Genomic DNA, 17,544 nt, shown 5'->3' on the forward strand with positions numbered 1-17,544 from the left:
CTCAGAGCCTGGAGCTTGCTTCCGATTCTGTGTCTCCCTCTCTCTGCCCCTCCCCTGCTTGCACTCTGCATCTCTCTCTCTTTCAAAAATAAATAAATATTTAAATATTTAATTAAAAAATAAAAGAAATTCACATATTCCAATTCTTCAATAAAACAGCCTGGTGTAATGGAAGCAACAAGGACTCGATCAGACAGATTTGAGTCCAAGCTCCACTATTTAGTAGCTGGTTGACTTTCAGGATGTGACTTTCAGCTGAGCATCAGAGTTGCTCATTTATAAAAAGAAGTTAATTATATCTATATGAAAAGAAAATGTCTACTTTGAGTTGTTATCAAGAGTAAAAAATAGTGCATGACACTCTCATGGAGGTACCAGTCCTTTATAAATATGCTGATGACTCCAAAACTTCTCCTCTGAAACCTAGTGTGGCTTTTTTGACATATTCATTTAGATAGCTAACATGCATCTCTAAGTTAGCATATCCCAAACAGAATTCTGGATTCCTGCCACCATGCCCCCACCCAATTTGCCCTTCCCGACTGCAATTAATGAAACTGTCCACCTAGTTGCACAAACTAAAATTTTATAAAGTATTGTTGATTCTCCGTCCTCTGTATGCGAATTCTATATTGTACTTCCAAAATTTTTCCAAAATCTATTTGCATCTCCACTGCTACTACTTCAGTCTAAGCCACAACCATCTCTCCCGTGATCGCTTATGGCTCTCAAATGACTCCCCCAGGCAATAAAAATATACTGTAAACACCTCAGTCTAGTTTACAGGATTTTACTCAGTCTGGCTCTCTCCTACATCTCTTAACTCATCTAACAGTCTTTCTTCACTAGACCCAAGCCATTCTCACCTACTTCCTATTCCTCAAACATGCCAAATTGCCTTGAGTCTGGCATTTGCCCATTACCCCTTTTCCTGGAATGTTCATCTCCAGATCAAGTGGCTGTCTTCTTTTTGTCATTCATATTTCAGTTGCTTTTAAAATTACTATCTACTTATCAAGAGGCCTTTCTGGACTATCCAATAACAAGTGGCTCCTAGTTAGTGCCTTTTGCATCATTATGACACTTATCACTTTTTCTGTTTACTTATTTTCTGTATTTTTCATAATTAAGTTCTTTGAGAGTATGGACTTTGTTATTTTTAGCTATGTCATTTTAACCTAGAAAAACACCTGGCATATGGTAAATGTTTGTTGAATGAGTGAATTAGATACTCAAAAAAATAATAGCTCATGTAAGTGTTAGGATAATATTTCATAGTAGTGAACATATGAATTCTACTCCTTGGTCATAGATGGGAGGTTCTCATTTTATATCTAATATTTTCCTAAAAATTATAAATATAGTGAGTTCGGGACCATACCTATCCGTTTTACATCGCCCAGCCACTTACCACAGTATGTGGTATATGTATTTGTGACATACATCTACAAATTACTATTTGTACTAAATTGTTTATGCCCAACATTTTGTTGGATTTTTTTAAGGGGGTGAAAGCCCAGAGGTATCTTTTAAATACTTACAATGGATATTAACAATTACAACGAACTAAGGGAGTAAATGTTCTCAGACATTTCAACTAAATGTCCTTGTAACTAGCTGCTACTGTCTCTCAGACAATAAACTATGTGACACTGTATTAAAGGAGGTCACTTTCAGTATTTTTTAGCTGGAAACTTGAATGATTTCATTTTAGACTTAAAAAGTATTTACGAATTGTTAAAACTGTATTTTTAAAACGTTTTTTTGCCTGCAGTCCATATTAAGAAATACATTTTACATCACACAGTATGTATAAATATATATAAAACTGAAACATTTACCAACTAGCCTTACAATGTGTCATGCCCTCTATAGTTTCTATTCAAATTGAGTCAGTTTCATTTTATTTTCTGAAAACACTAGTTGCAACCCATTAATGGGATAATGTCAGTACTTTGAAAATGATTGGACATTGTATATGTTTCCTAATCTGATGCCCTGAAGTGGTGTTTTGCTCAAGTTCTTGCCACGAGTAGGTAACAAAAATGGTAAATATATATGAAGGAGATCAGCTGTTTAGATCCTAGATAAAAGATGAAATCTTCACAAGAAAAATATACTTAAGGGAAATTTTTTTACCAATAGTACCCTCTGAAGTGGGAAAATGTGTGTTTATATGTTGTTACATTTTAGATGTCTAATAAAACATACCCTCTTCAGGCAGTCAGGAAAAACCTGGTATGTCAGTGACGAGACTTTTTATTCTTCTTTAACATTTTATAATATAATTATAAATGTAAATTGAAAGAAATATCTTCTATAGATAAAATCATAACCCTGAGAATATAAATAAGAGTGTACTTTCTATAAATTTACTTTTATAAAATACTTTCAAAATGTTACCTCTCACCCTCTCCTTTGAAAAAGAAGCTTTCATTCATGTATGTTAAAAATATTTAATTCCAGGGGCGCCTGGGTGGCTCAGTCGGTTAAGCGTCCAACTTCAGCTCAGGTCATGATCTCACAGTTTGTGAGTTCGAGCCCCGTGTCAGGCTATGTGCTAACAGCTAACTCGGAGCCTGGAGGCTGTTTCAAATTCTGTATCTCCCTCTCTCTCTGACCCTTCCGTGTTCATGCTCACTCGTTTTCTCTCTCTTTCTCTCTCAGAAATAAATAAAACATTAAAAATTTTTTTTTAAATATTTAATTCCAGGGGCGCCTGGGTGACTCAGTTGAGCGGCTGACTTCAGCTCAGGGCATGATCTCACAGTTGTGGGTTCGAGCCTAGTGTCGGGCTCTGTGCTGACAACTCAGAGCCTGGAACCTGCTTCGGATTCTGTATCTCCCTCTCTCTGCCTCTTCCGTGTCCGTGCTCTGTCTCTCTCTGTCTCTCAAAAAAATAAATAAATAAATATAAAAAATAATTTTTTTTAATTTAATTCTGTTTCTCTGACAGAAGGCTCCCCAAGCATTGGTGACAAATATCAAGGAAATATCCCAGCAGCCAAATATTGGATCATACCATGTTAAACTCCATGGGAAATACTATCTCATTTAACGATCTCAGTAAAACAATGAAAAAAGCACATGATTGTCATCTATGACGTGTCTTTTTTATGTGACACTATTGTATGATTTTCCTTTTTTTTGACAAGCTCATGTTTGAATAGTTAGAATGATAATACATCAGAATGAACTCGATTCAGAAAAGAATAACTTTGAATAAGCCTATATTTTCTTTGAGATGGGATAAGCTCTATTTATTAAGCCCAATTGGCCCACAAAGCACTTTGGAGTGCTTTCATGATCAAAGTTTACTTAATTCAATTAATATCTTCTGACATTATGAAACACTAAAGCAACTTCTTAAGAGTAATAAACCTTATGACATTTACAATATGGACATCATTTAACAGGACGGCGCATAATACCATTTTAATTGAGTTTGCAATATCCATCATCATCATCAAATCACTTATTTAGAATATACTATCTGTTTTGTATGTCTTAATCATGGTGAATTAAAATATCCCACATTATGTGGCACAGTTTATAACTTCTATTTACTATGACAATTATCCATAAAAGTCAATTAGCCCCAGTACAACTTTCATATAAAATTTACTATAGCTTTTAAATCATGTTATTGTTTCTAATTAGTGAATCATAACCATAAGTCCCTTTGTATTTAAGGGAAAATATTATTTCATCTTAATTCCATGTCACTAGATTTTCACTGTGACACATTCACATTTGGAAGGAAGTTCTCCTTAGGGTTTTATTTACCAAATCCAGATTAACACGGAGTTGTTTTAGGAATCTTCTGAACATTGTTTTTTATTACATTTTTTACAGATTATGTAATCTAATATGGTCTGTCCAAGCAGGATAGCCAATACCCTCTTTACTGGCACAATTGTAGCATTTAAGCACTTCTAGTTTTTCCGTCTTTGCCATCATTTGCAATATATATTTTTTTAAATGTTCCAGCAGTTCATTCTACATCCCAATTATATTATTTTAGAAAATAAAGGAGAGTCTCTGGGAAACATTTTCAGTGAGATCACTTTGGTCCTTTCACAATGGAATTCACAAACTGATAATTACCGCTTTGTGCCATAGTTGTAACAGTGAAGAGGAAAGTACATCCAGAAAGAGTACACCCAAAATTTTTCCCACATGAGCAATAAATTAGAGCTGTTACTTTTTTGAGATTTATAACCATACTTAAGAGTCCATGTTTTAAATGATATTTAGTTAATTTCCCCAAAGTGCATATTCTGTTCTGATATACACGTACATCTATGCATATGAAACAGTCCTTGTGCAGAAATGGTTTTGTAAACATCCTTTTTGGGTACCAAACATCCAGGAGTCTTTATAAACTTATGGTGACCTGATGGTCTCTGGAGCCCATCTAGACCTCATTTTCTACAATAGAACTATAACTAGATTCTTTACTTGAAAAAATGTTCAAAAAAGTATTTATTCATAATAAATAAATTGCATTATGGGTAAATTCCCATAACAATATACTGAGTATTAACTGATACATTTTTTTCTAAGTACATGTTATTCTGTTAACAGACACAATTTTTGTTTTTCTACAGTTTCTCCTGTAATTTGTTAGCACCACTCTAGCCACAAGTGTCTTAAGCTGTTTATTCAAACCTGTCGTTCTGATGTATCTTACCCTTGCCATCAGGCCACAAGTTCATTTCCTTTACGGGTCATCTTTTTCTCTCTATGGTCATGCTGATCACCACTGGCTAGAATTGACTTAAATACCAGTAGCAACACTGAGCACAAAGTGTCCATCTTATCTTACAGATCATAAATTATATGCATTTTTGCACATACAAGAGCTTTCTTGGTGAACTCCATGGATTTATTTGGGAAAAGGCCTGGTTTCTTGGCAGAATTTCACTAAGAAAACTGCCCATTCCCCGAGATCCATTCTACCAACCTCATCCATTTCTATCTCATACCTGTAGAAATAGCACAATCTCAAATGGTATTTTTAAACTTATGTAACATAATTTTTAAATTCTACTTAAAATTCTTTTTTCTTAATTGAGTATAGTTAGCATAATGTTATATTCTATTCAGGTGTACAGTACAATGACTCAACAATTCTATACATTACTCAGTGCTCATCATGAGAAGTGTACTCTTAATCCCCTTTATCTACTTCATCCATCCCCCTAATTACCTCCTCTCTGGCAGGCACCCATTTATTCTCTGTATATAAGGGTCTGCTTTTTTGCTTGTTTCCTTTTTTCTTTGCTTGTTCTTTCTTAAGTTGCACATTTGAGTGAAATCATAACGGTGGTTGCCTTTCTCTTATTTCACTTAGCATTATAGTCTCTAGGTCCATGTATGTTGTTACAAATGGCAAAATGTCATTCTTTTTTATGGCTAAGTAATAAAAAATCATTACTTCTGTATTAATTGTGCATTTTCTTAGTATATGCGCTGCTGAAGCAAGCACTAATTGTGCATTTTCTTTATCTACTCATCCATATATGGACACTCGAGTTGCTTCCATATTTTAGCTATTGTAAATAATGCTGCAATAAACATAAGGGTGCATATATCTTTTTGAATTGTTTTTGTTTTCTTTGGGTAAATACCCTGTAGTGGAATTACTGGATCATGTGGTAATTGTATTTTTAATATTTGGGGGAAACTGCCATACTGTTTTCCACAGTAGCTGCACCAACTTACATTCCTACCAGTAGTGCACAAGTGTTCCTTTTTCTTCACATCTTGTCAACACTTGTTATTTCTTATCTTTTTGGGATTAATTGTTCTGACAGATATAAGGTGATATCTCATTGTGGTTTTTTATCTTAGAACTGTGAGGTAAGAAGCAATAAAATTGTGCTTTAAACCTGCAACTCCGTTCAAATTGCTGCCACCTCACTAGAAATTTTGTGAGCAATAGAATATTTTAACTTCCTTCTGCCATTATACTTCCATTACAGATTCCTTTGCATCTTTTAATAATGGGTTTGAGCATTTCTATGGGTTGGGTGGGAGCTGCAGCCATCAAAGGAGGGGGTTTTCAATTGATGCAGTTTTCTAGCAATAGCAAGATTATAGAATATGAAACATAACCTCTATCTGATCTTGAGAAGACATCAGACAAACCCAGACTGAGAGCCATTCTACAAGAATAACTGACTAGTATTCATTAGAGAGTGACAGTGACATACACGTTCTTCTAAGCTTTTAGACAAATGTTTAGTCCATTGATAGATTTTAATGTCATATATGTGGTGGCATTAAGTGTATAGTCTTAACAGTTGTGAAAGTCCCCAAAGTAGTTTGTATTAATTACAAATTGTACATACCATGTTATAGAAGGTGTGGAGTTTCATTACATTCCAAGGTAGCAGCAATGGATCATTTGCCAACACATGTCTACATTGCTCTCTAAACCCAGGTTGCCTAGTCTAGCTATGTAATTAAGCAATTTGAGCAAGTTATTTTAACTTCATTGAACCCTAGTTTCCTCATATGTCAAATGAGCATATTAATACTTGTTGATTATAACAAGTATTACAAGTAATAAACAATTTCTGACACAGAGTTTGATGTATGGTATAATACTCTACAATTATATACCAGTTATTGAATACTTACTGTCTATCAGGCCCTTTACAAATTGCTCTTTGTCAATTATTTTATTTAGTTTTTACAACAACCCCACTTTGCAGATAAGGGAATACTTTGGAGAGGTTAAATAACTCCCCCAAACAAATTATGATATACCGCTTCCCAGAGTAGGAGCTTAGTAAAAAATACCTTCGTCATTTTGTTACTCTGGGAAGGGAAAGCTTGGGTGGGGAGAGTTTTAAGACCATGATGCATATTTGATGCCCATGAAAGAAAAGAGTAGGAAGTTAGAATAGACAGAAAGAGCTTCGAGCCATGATTTAGATCTGACAGAGTATTAGCCTGATCATTAAAAAAAAAAAAAAAAAAAAGCTTCTGAGCAAAGAATACCCATCAGAGGAGAACCTACATTGGCCAAAAAATGACAAGGCCCTAGGACCACCACAAGCTCAGTTGTTGGCTAGGGGCTGCCTGCTCAGAGGCTGAGATAAATTTTGAAGGCTTTAATAACTAAAGGCTGTCAGCTTCCTTGAACGCCTTGCAGTTGAATAGCAAGTTCTTTCTTGAAGTAAGATTCTAACAGTGCAGATTAGCCCCCACAGGAGGCATTATTATTATTATTATTCCATTCTGGATGTAATCTTCCATTTTTGTTCAGAGGTAAATCTCCTGAAAAACTAGCTAGACTCCAAAGCTGTTTAACATAGCTATTAGACATGGAAATTTAATTTCAACTCCACAGAATATCTTCCAGTTTATGATTAATAGCTCAGCAATGGTTGCTTTGTATTGAAGAAAAAAGTGGTATATTATATATAGCCCACAGAGACTTGAAAATTTGCTTGTTGTCTTATGAGACACTGATCAGGAATTATTCATTCTTTTCTTGGTATTAGAATTTATGCTACAGCCATTGATAAATTACCTAGGATTTCATATTTCTTTCTTTTTTCAGTCAGATTCCAAATACATACATGTAATTTAGAATTTTTAAACATCTTTCCAAGAATAATAGTATAACTGAAAAATGGCAGCAGTTCTAAAGTTTTATAACTCAAGATCTCCATAAAGTACTAGAGAATTCGAAAGATACTGCACTCACGATGCCACTTGATAATTCACTGAGTAGGTGCCATACTATCATTAATGATTGCTTGTTAATAAACTTAAGTAAGGCCAAGTTTTATTAATACTTTCCCCCAAAACACAGAAAATTGATTATAGGTCTGAAATATGAGTGGTGCATAAATCCAAAGACCCTCGCCATCAACCCTTCTGAATGCCAAGACAGTCCTAGTTAGCATTTGCTCTGCTGCACAGATGCCCTTCTAGAAAGGGTATTGCAAGTGCTTTATATATTCACCTGCCAGAATGAATGATATAATGAAATTGGTGCCTAATGGGAGGAGGCACACTGCTTTCCAAAGTCAAATGAATAGCAAAGTTATTGAAAGAATATACCTTTTAAAGAAACAAAGCAACAAAAGAGTAGTGGTGAACAAAGGAAAACTCTAGCAGTTATTTTCAGGGAGCAGTTAGATGGGACACAAGCTGTGAATCAAGTTTGTAAGAACAAAATATGCATTTTTATAAAACCCAGTTTCTATTTGAGTACCTTCTTAGAAGAAGACAAAAATTTAATCTCAGTTTGGAATTTGCCCCTGCATTGCTGTCTTCTTTTTCAAAGCTATTCTGACTTGTGTGAAAGTGATATTTAGATATCAAACAAACCATGGGGCAAGGTCACTGACTGTGATAAGAGCTTTCAAGATGGTCCCCAACGATTTTCACTTCCTCTTTAGCACACAATGCATGGCACCTCCCACAATGAATATGGGTGACCCATGTTATCAATAAAATATTTCAGAGATGATGAAGTATAACTTTTGAAGCTGTAATAAAAGACATTGTAGCTTCTGCTTTGCTCTCTCTTAGATCACTCTGGGGAAGAAAGCCCCCATGTCATGAAGACAATCATGCAGCTTTACAGAGAGATCCACGTAGTGAGGAACTGGAGTCTCCTGCAACTTGCAAGTCATGTGAGTGACACATCTTAGGACTGGTCCTCCATCCTCTCAAGACTTCAGACTCAGCTGATGTAGTGAGTGCAAACTCATGATCTATGTTTAGCCAGAGCAGCTCAGCTAAGCTTTGCCTAAATTCCTGACCTACAGAAACTATGTAAGAAAACAAATGTTTGTTGTTGCTTTAAGCTGCCAGTTTTTGGAATGAAGTGTTATATACAACAATAGATAACTATTACACCAAACAGAAAGGATGTAGATACTGGTATTAGTGCTTATGCAGCTTCCTGGAGCCTCCTCTGCTATTTGAGGTATTATCCTTGGGTTTGGGGAGGATAGGTGATTCTGGGTAAATGGCTATTTATCAGTGAATGCAAAGTACTTTGATAATTTATCAACTAGTACAGCCATACCCGTTCTATATCAGTCATGCTTATGGAGTCTCAAGGCATTGGGAAGCCCACTTGGTCTTCCAGTTAGCGGTACAGCCCTTGTTTCTCTCCACAAGTGCCCCCAGGTCTTGAGGCTCTCCTAACTACTTTTGGATCGCATGGGAATTTGAGGTTCCCTCCCTATGCATATTTCCTTTTTTTTTTTTTTCTCGGTCCTTTCACCTCCTCGAGATCCTGAGGCGACATAAGGCTTCTCTCCCTAGAAGCCTCCAAACTTGAATTTTATCAGTTCGCCTTGAGACTCCGTTTCCTTAGTACTCTGGCCTCCATTCCCCAACCCTGTGAGAACAATATTTCAGTCTCAAGGAACATACCCCTTCATCCTCAGTGCTTTATGCCCCAGGCATTGTCTTGTGATTTTTCCAGAGGCACCTACATATATCCTCTCTGATGAGTTTTGAAAACCAAAACCAGAGAGATGAGGTTCCTGACTTCCCAGTTTTCTCCCTGACACTCCCTGAGACCGTAATTCAGGGTCTGGAGGAAGGTGAGGCAAGTTTCACTTTCAGAGAGATAGGCAGAAAAAGAGAATATCACTTCTTACCTTAAAAATGTTATCCCACTCACCTGTCTCTAGAGAAATTAATATCTGCCCACTAAACAACTGTTGTACTGGCTGGGACAGGATTATTTCCCCAAAGTTCAACAGCCTCTAATTATAGCTGTTTGCTCTAATTCTATGATGATTAAGCAACACTTTGGTTTGTTTTTCCAAGTACCTAGGCAGGTACTTGAAGGAGTTATTTTCCTCACAAAACCTGGGAGGAAATAAAAAAGAGTATGGATACTATTCTTCATATTTTGTATCTTTTTCCTACAAAGATCGTTGTCTGACTTCCCCAAGCTGGGGCTAGGTACCCTGCTCATATGCTCCAGAATTCCTTCTCCCTAAAAGCACTTATCCCACTGTATATAATCATTATATGTCATCATTTGTGTCTATCACTAGACTCTAAGCTCCATTCAACATTTGTGTGTCATGTTCATGATCAGTCCCCAGGGACTCAATAATTATCTGTAGAAAGGCAGAAGCTCCATTAGATCAATGCTTACTAATTTGGGGCTTTATGACCCAGTAAAATTTCCAGGAAAAAGGTGAAGGAGCCAATATAAACTGCCAACTTTTTATTTTGTTAAGGGAGGACATTAAAAGTAATAACAATTTACTTTTATTAATAACAAATTTCACATAATTTTATCTTAAAATTGCTATTTTAACACCAAAGGAGTTATAAGATTTACTAAAGAACAGTCCCTGAAAAGGAGTAAGTTTAGCTTCTTTACCAGAGACCAGTTACAACTTCTTTTTATTTCTTAGTTTATTGTCAAATTGGTTTCCATATAACACCCAGTACTCATCCCAACAAGTGCCCTCCCCCATGCCCATCACCCCCCTTCCTTTCTTTCCCACCCCCATCAGCCCTCAGTTTGTTCTCAGCATTCAAGAGTCTCTCATGGTTTGCCTCCCTCCCTCTCCCCAACTATTTTTCCCTTCTTCTCCCTCATGGTCCTCTGTTAAGTTCCTTCCAATCCACCTATATGTACAAACCAGTTGCAACTTCTATCTGAATTGGCACCACATGGCAGACATATTTAAGAACTGCTGAAACGTCTTAAGTCCCTTCCTACTTTCAGATGGATAAAAGTCGATTTGAAATAATTCACGTATTTTCAAGGTGGCGACTTGTAGACTTTTTTTAAGGAAACACTCCCAAATAACTAAAACTTGTTTCCTGTTCTTACTATCTATGTCTTTAAAGAAAACAAAAGTCACTGAATGTCTTGGCACATGATTCTTAGCTGGGACTTACTAGCCTCTTCAACATTTCTGGATTCAAAACACTGAAGGAGTGAACATATTAGAAAGTAAGAACTACTGTAATTTTGTTTGTCTTTGAAACATGTTCAGGGAAGGGCTGCTCTAGTCTGATCTAAGAAGAAAAATAAAATTATAGTTGAAGTATCATTGCATGACGCAAAACATTTCTGGCAAATTTATGTTGAATATAGCTCTTGTCTCATAAATTCAGCAAAGTTCATTTTGATTAAACTGTGCACTAAAGCAACATAAATATATTATTATTGTTTCATTTTACAAATCAGAAAAATCCTTGACAAAACATCAGATATGTAAAGAGCATTTTCATTAGAACTGGAGCAGAAGGTACTGTTATCACTGCAAATAGGTGTGGTATCGACAGATGGCAAAGACAATAAAGAAAACACAGAAGCCATGTTTCTATTTTAAATGTCACTTATTTTGAGAACCCATGGGATAAATTACAGCAGCCTTTGGAAAAGGAGAGACGTTAAAACTGGGAGATGGAAAAGATGAAGTCAGTGATGATGTAATCTAGACCCTTGATGACACAGGAGACTCCCTTAAAGATCCCGCCTATATGCTGTGTCTGTTGTAAGGCTTCAGACAAGGACAGATTTCTGAATCTGAATTATGCCTTCATGAGTATCTTTCTCCTTATTTTTATTTTTCTTTGTATTATAACTTCCTTGCTGTCCTGAGGGGAAAAAAGAAAAGAGGCCTTAATATTCTGGTTTTAGTCCACTTTTTCATAGTGTAGTACAAAGAATAGAATACTGAAAGTAAAGACATGTTATTTTCTGTTGTAAAACAATTTCACAAGTAAATTTCACAGCTGAAGTCCAGCCTCTCAAAGAAATAGTAGATAAACAACACCAACAAACAGGAATAAACAGTAGAAATCTCATGAATTATAGATCTCTATACATTATAAACTGTCCAGATGAATTATGCTATTTATACATAGTGCTTTTTGCCTCATCAGAATTCTTCAAAATAAAAGAGCAATACATTTGACTCTGGTTTGAAACACACAACATATAAAGTAAAACTTGTGAAAAGTAATCTGTTTTAACATTGATCATCCCAACTATGATACTACTGAATATATTAACTTAAGGAACAATTGAATGGCCACAAATGGTATTTATGATTATTATTAATGTAGCCTGATTCAGTATGAGAATGGGGCACAAGACCACATTTACACTATGTATTTTTAAAAATGTAAGCTAGTCTTGCAGGTTTTCATTTAGTTCATGAATAGCTTATAATACCTTGAGCCATTAATTTTGAACAAAAGTTTACCCATTTCAAAAATGCTAGGAAATGAAAAAATGATGTTGATAATAATTTTTTGAGAAGTGCTAATGATAAGAGTTAAATAGTTTAAACTATCAGGAGCTAAATTTGGTTTATTACTTACAAAAATTGTTATAATTGTCAGCAAGATATCACTAAGCAGATACTTAAGTGTCAACACAGACAAGATTACAACCGGAGCTGCATGCTAAGCACAATTAACTGAAAATCCAAAGTTCAACCAGAGTACACTGATCTGATTCTGAGAGTTCTTCTCTGAAATTTCAGATTATAGTCACTTTAGAGCAGGTACATGAGTTAACTTAAATAGACAATTTATTAGTTAGAAAAAATAAATATATTTGTTTAATTTGAGAGGGGAAAAGGTGTGTATTACTCAATAAAGTATAAAACCACTTTCTGTTGAAAGACTTAGGTAGCTAAGCTTCTGAAGTATATCTTTGAATTACCAGTGGGCAAAGCTAAAAGGAGACAGTTGTTGGGGCGCCTGGGTGGCTTAGTCGGTTAAGCGTCCGACTTTCGCTTAGGTCATGATCTCGCGGTAGTGGGTTCGAGCCCCGCGTCGGGCTCTGTGCTGACTGCCAGCTCAGAGCCTGGAGCTTATTTCGGAGTCTGTGTCTCCCTCTCTCTCTGACCCTCCCCTCTTCACGCTATCTCTCTCTCCTAGAAATAAATAAAAATATTAAAAAAAAATAAAAGGAGACAGTTGTTTCTGAAGAAATTGTCACTAAGGGATAGACACTCAAATGAAATTGTAGGCACACAATTAGTGATCTAAATAAATATATGACGCAAATATACAGACATGCCATTTCTCACAGCTACTGCCAAAAAGAAACTCTATCAAGTTTTTTCAATTGCAGTTAATATATTAAAACATTGATATTCCTTGGAATCCTAAAACTTTGACTTGATTTCTCACTTTACCAATTATTCATAACATGACCTGGCATTGGTCCTTGACTATCTCATTTGATAGAAGATGGTAATACCTACCTTAGGGTGTTATTAAGAATATTAAATGTGAAAATGGCTATCAAAGTATAGCACAATACCTGACACATGAATAAAATAAACTTTAAGTGGTTAAAAAATAATCACTGTGATGAAGTTATTTCATGGACTAGTTCTATTTTGTTTTCCATTCATCATTCAGCTCTAGTACAGGATGATCTAGCAAACTGTGTAATACTTCCTTGGTGACAGCTAAGTAAAAGCCTGAAGTAGATTTGAAAATAATATCTTGGAAGAAACAAAGACAATTGCTATTTGTTACATTTTTATCCACACTTTACTAATCCATCTACTTTAAATTTATAAAATCTGCAGGCAGTTGTTCTAAATTTTCAGCCAGATAGCCAGGAAGCTCAAATTGTTTCTTGAGTTTATAAAATAAACAACTGCCTGCTCGAAAAGAACATGTCCGTGGGGGTGGAACATGCCTCCGTGGGTCAGTCGGTTGAGCATTCAACTCTGGATTTCGGCTCAGGTCATGATCTCATGGTTGGTGAGATCAGGTCCTGCATAGAGCCCCACATTGGGTTCTGTGCTGACAGCTCAGAGCTTCCTTGGTTTTCTCTCTCCTCTCTACCTGCTCACTCACTCATGCTCTCTCTTGCTCTTTCTTTCTCTCTCTTAAAGTAAATAAATAAACATTTTTAAAAAAACTCTTTAAACTAACTTGTCCATGAAGATGTGGAATGCAACAATATTATAATCACATCTGTTCTCACATCTCTTCCCACACATAACAAAAACCAAACCTCTCTAACCCTTAAAAACACTACTGATAAACCCTGCCAACGAAAAGATTTTTTCTTCTCTTTCTTCTCTTCAGAATTTCTCCTAATGTACTTAAGGAAAAAAAAGCCAAGATATAAGTGTCATTTAACATAATTTTACTTTTTTCAGCTTAAAGAGGAGGTGAAGCAGTTCTCAAGAAAAGAACATATGGGATATTTTAATGAGGGCTAACAATGCTAGTTCAAATAGCTTCCGTGTTAGAATCTAATATATTTCTTCCAGCTCATCACTTATCCCAACCCTGTTACTTAATGCTTATCTACATAGGATATATATAGATGCAAATGCAAGAACTGGCTTCACATAGTTAAAAATATAAATATAATTTTAATCCTGTAATATAAAGCAAAACAACAATACATTGAACAATAACTTCTGAAAACTTTTCCTATGACACAGTGTCTACTCTCATACCATTAATAGCCATAATGAAAATCTTCAAGTAATAACTCACATCACCAGGGAATCATATTGGCCTTAAAATACTGGTCATTTGTGGTAATGTTTCTAGGATGAAAAATAATACTAAGAAGTTTCCTATAACTTCCCTAATTTAGAACTTTCATACGTGTGAAGGAAAATGATTCAAAAACAAGAAGAGAGACACACATTCTTCCTTATGCTTTTCACATTTCACCGCTTTATTTGGGATGCCTGGTAGTCAGTCTAATTTGGAGTGTCTATTTTGTTTGGAAGAACTAGACTAGGAGTGGAAAGAAACCTTCTGAGTCCTTATCAAGAAAGCTGGAGAGGTAAAGCAAGTGCGTTAGTCAGTTTGCCTATTTGTTAATCTCTTCTCCTCTTCCACAATCCCTGCCAGTGAGTATCAGGTCACATGACAGATCCCCCAAACACAGACCACAGCTGATTGGATTAATTGTAGGTACTTGACAAGCTGAACCAATCAGATTCATCTTCCAACATTTGGAATTAGAGTTTAGAAATTCTACTTAGCAGCTTCCGGCCATTTAGGGAGACCTTGGAATGGCCATGTTTGAGCTTGCAGAAGTGAAAGAGAAGTCTCTATAGAGAAAGAAAAAAAATTGATTCAGGTACATAACAAAATGAATAAGAGTTCTTTAGTCCTGGAGAGAGAGAATAGAGAGAATGAAATCAACAACCTTAGATCTTGATGGCATTGTTTCCTTGTTCAGTCTCTCAAAACACCTGCCCCTGAGTTTTTTAAATAGTGTTTTATCTGTTAAATGAATTCCCCTTCATTACTTAGCTAGTTTGAGTGAGTCTCTATTCCTTACAACCAATGACTAAGGTAAGAAGTAAGCCTAATTTCACTTGGAAACAAAGTTTTACAGAAATATATTCTTACAGTTACTATTATTAATTTGGTAGAATGTGTATGACAGTTTGGATCTTTTGGTTGTTTTTAAAAGGTAGTACAAAGATGCCAAACAAAAGCATAAATTAATGAAGGCATTAATATAATGTGAAAGTAAGAGAAATATTATTTGATCATACTAAAAAAAAAATCTGTTACCAAATAGAGCCCAGCTTTACACCTAAAAGTTCTTATATAATATTTAAAGTTTACATATAAATGAAATATGTAAGTCTTAACTGTTTTCCAGTCTCTCTCACCCCTCGTTATAATCTTGGATTTTCCTTTTTATACTATGTAGATTTTTATTTTTATAAAATATATGTACATAGTTTTTATTAAGGTAAATTTTGCTAAAATAATTATAATAATGCCAATCTTCTTCACCCAAACCAAATACTGAATTCTTCTAAATATGTTTCTCCTGCTATTTCTGTATTTCTAAATAATATAGTTTACTTTTGTCTCAGTATAGCAGTGTTATCTCTGCCACTGCTTTTCTTCCCCTTTGCCTATCTTTTTTGCTTTTTTTCAAAGACCCAAATTTATTCAAACACCCAAATACATTTTGCCATCATAGGCCAAATAGAACACAGCAATTCTTCCTTACGTCTCTACAACCTTCATTTTTTCCTGGAATTAGTAACTACTTAAAGTGTTCTTTTGCCAGTTTTTATTATTCATTTATCTAAATTTCCTGTAGGTTTTCAATACTGTTTTTCAGTGTTCAGTTATCAATTTCTTCTTCGTCTGCTTTTATTTCTCTTCTATGCCCTGTTCCAAGCTGGACTGTTATTTTTTTTTTTAATTTTTTTTTTTATGTTTTATTTATTTCTGAGAGAGATAGACAGTGTGAGCAGGGTAGGGTCAGAGAGAGAGGGAGATACTGAATCTGAAACAGGCTCCAGGCTCTGAGCTAGCTGTCAGCACAGAGCCTGACGCAGGGCTCAAACCCACGAACTGTGAGATCATTACCTGAGCCGAAGTCGGACGCTTAACCGACTGAGCCACCCAGGCACCCCCAATCTGGACTGTTCTCTATACATTTCAGTTCTGGGGAATTTTCTTTAGATGTAAGTAATTCTTTAGATAATTTCATTCCCTCCATTTTCTTGTTTGAAAGTTGGAGCTTTTGTTGAATCTTCTAAATTCTTTGTTTTTCATTTCTTGTTTCCCATCTCCTTGACCTTCTTGTTCCACTTTTTGGGAAATGTCTTCAATATTATCTTCCAAATCTTCCATTAAATTGGTCTTTTGGGCTACCTTATTTTTTTATTTCTAAGTCTTCCTTGTTCTCTGTGGTTTTTTTTTTTTTTTAAATAGCATGCTGTTATTGTTTTAGTTAGCAGTAATCATCTGTTATCTCTCTGAGAACACTAAAGTACGTTCAGCTCCTTTCAGTGTCTATTTTCTTTAGATGTTTTATTTTTTCTTTATCTTGTCTAATGTCTGTCTTTCATGTTGAAGACTTTACTCAATATCTTGTGATGCTCAGCTGTCTGTTTCATATTTAACTGTAAGCCACTAGAATGCTATATGGAAGCACTATATGTTTATGATGAATAGGGTGCCTACTTTTTTTAAATTAGGATCTCTCAAAGTCCGTTTCATTCGGTCTTTTCTTTAGAGTCATTTGGTTCTCCAGAGAAGCATTCTCTTATTCTTCTACCTGGGTGGATATATGTCTCAATATCCTGTATTCCAGGAGCAGAGTACAGAAGGGGGCTAAGAGTCCCACTAATCAGTATAAAAATTGTGACTTATCTTTTTGGCTTCAGCCACATTTCCCTTCCCATACTTCACATTGATTAGTGGTCCAAAGCCTCTTGAATGTAGAAAATAATCCAGAAATTAAAACATTGGTATCCTCAGAGTAGAAGGTGGAGAGCATTACTCAGCTTCGGAGTATAGGGGAGTAGACAAAATCTGAGGATCTAGCTACTTTCAACCATTTTCCTTATTTTTACCACTGAGGGTCACTACCAACTTCCCCAGTACCTTGTGCCTCAATGTCCTAAATCTGTCCAGGTTTCTGTAGGGCAAATTAGACCAAAAAGAAAAAAGGAAGGAGAAAAAAGACAAAAAGCATGTTTTTTTCTAGATAACGTCCTATGTATGCACCCACATAATAACTTCATTTACTGAACACCACTCTCCATCTGCTTT

The sequence above is a fragment of the Crocuta crocuta genome, unplaced genomic scaffold (assembly GCF_008692635.1).
Source record: "Crocuta crocuta isolate KB4526 unplaced genomic scaffold, BGI_CrCroc_1.0 scaffold240, whole genome shotgun sequence".
NCBI classification, from domain to species: Eukaryota; Metazoa; Chordata; class Mammalia; order Carnivora; family Hyaenidae; genus Crocuta; species Crocuta crocuta.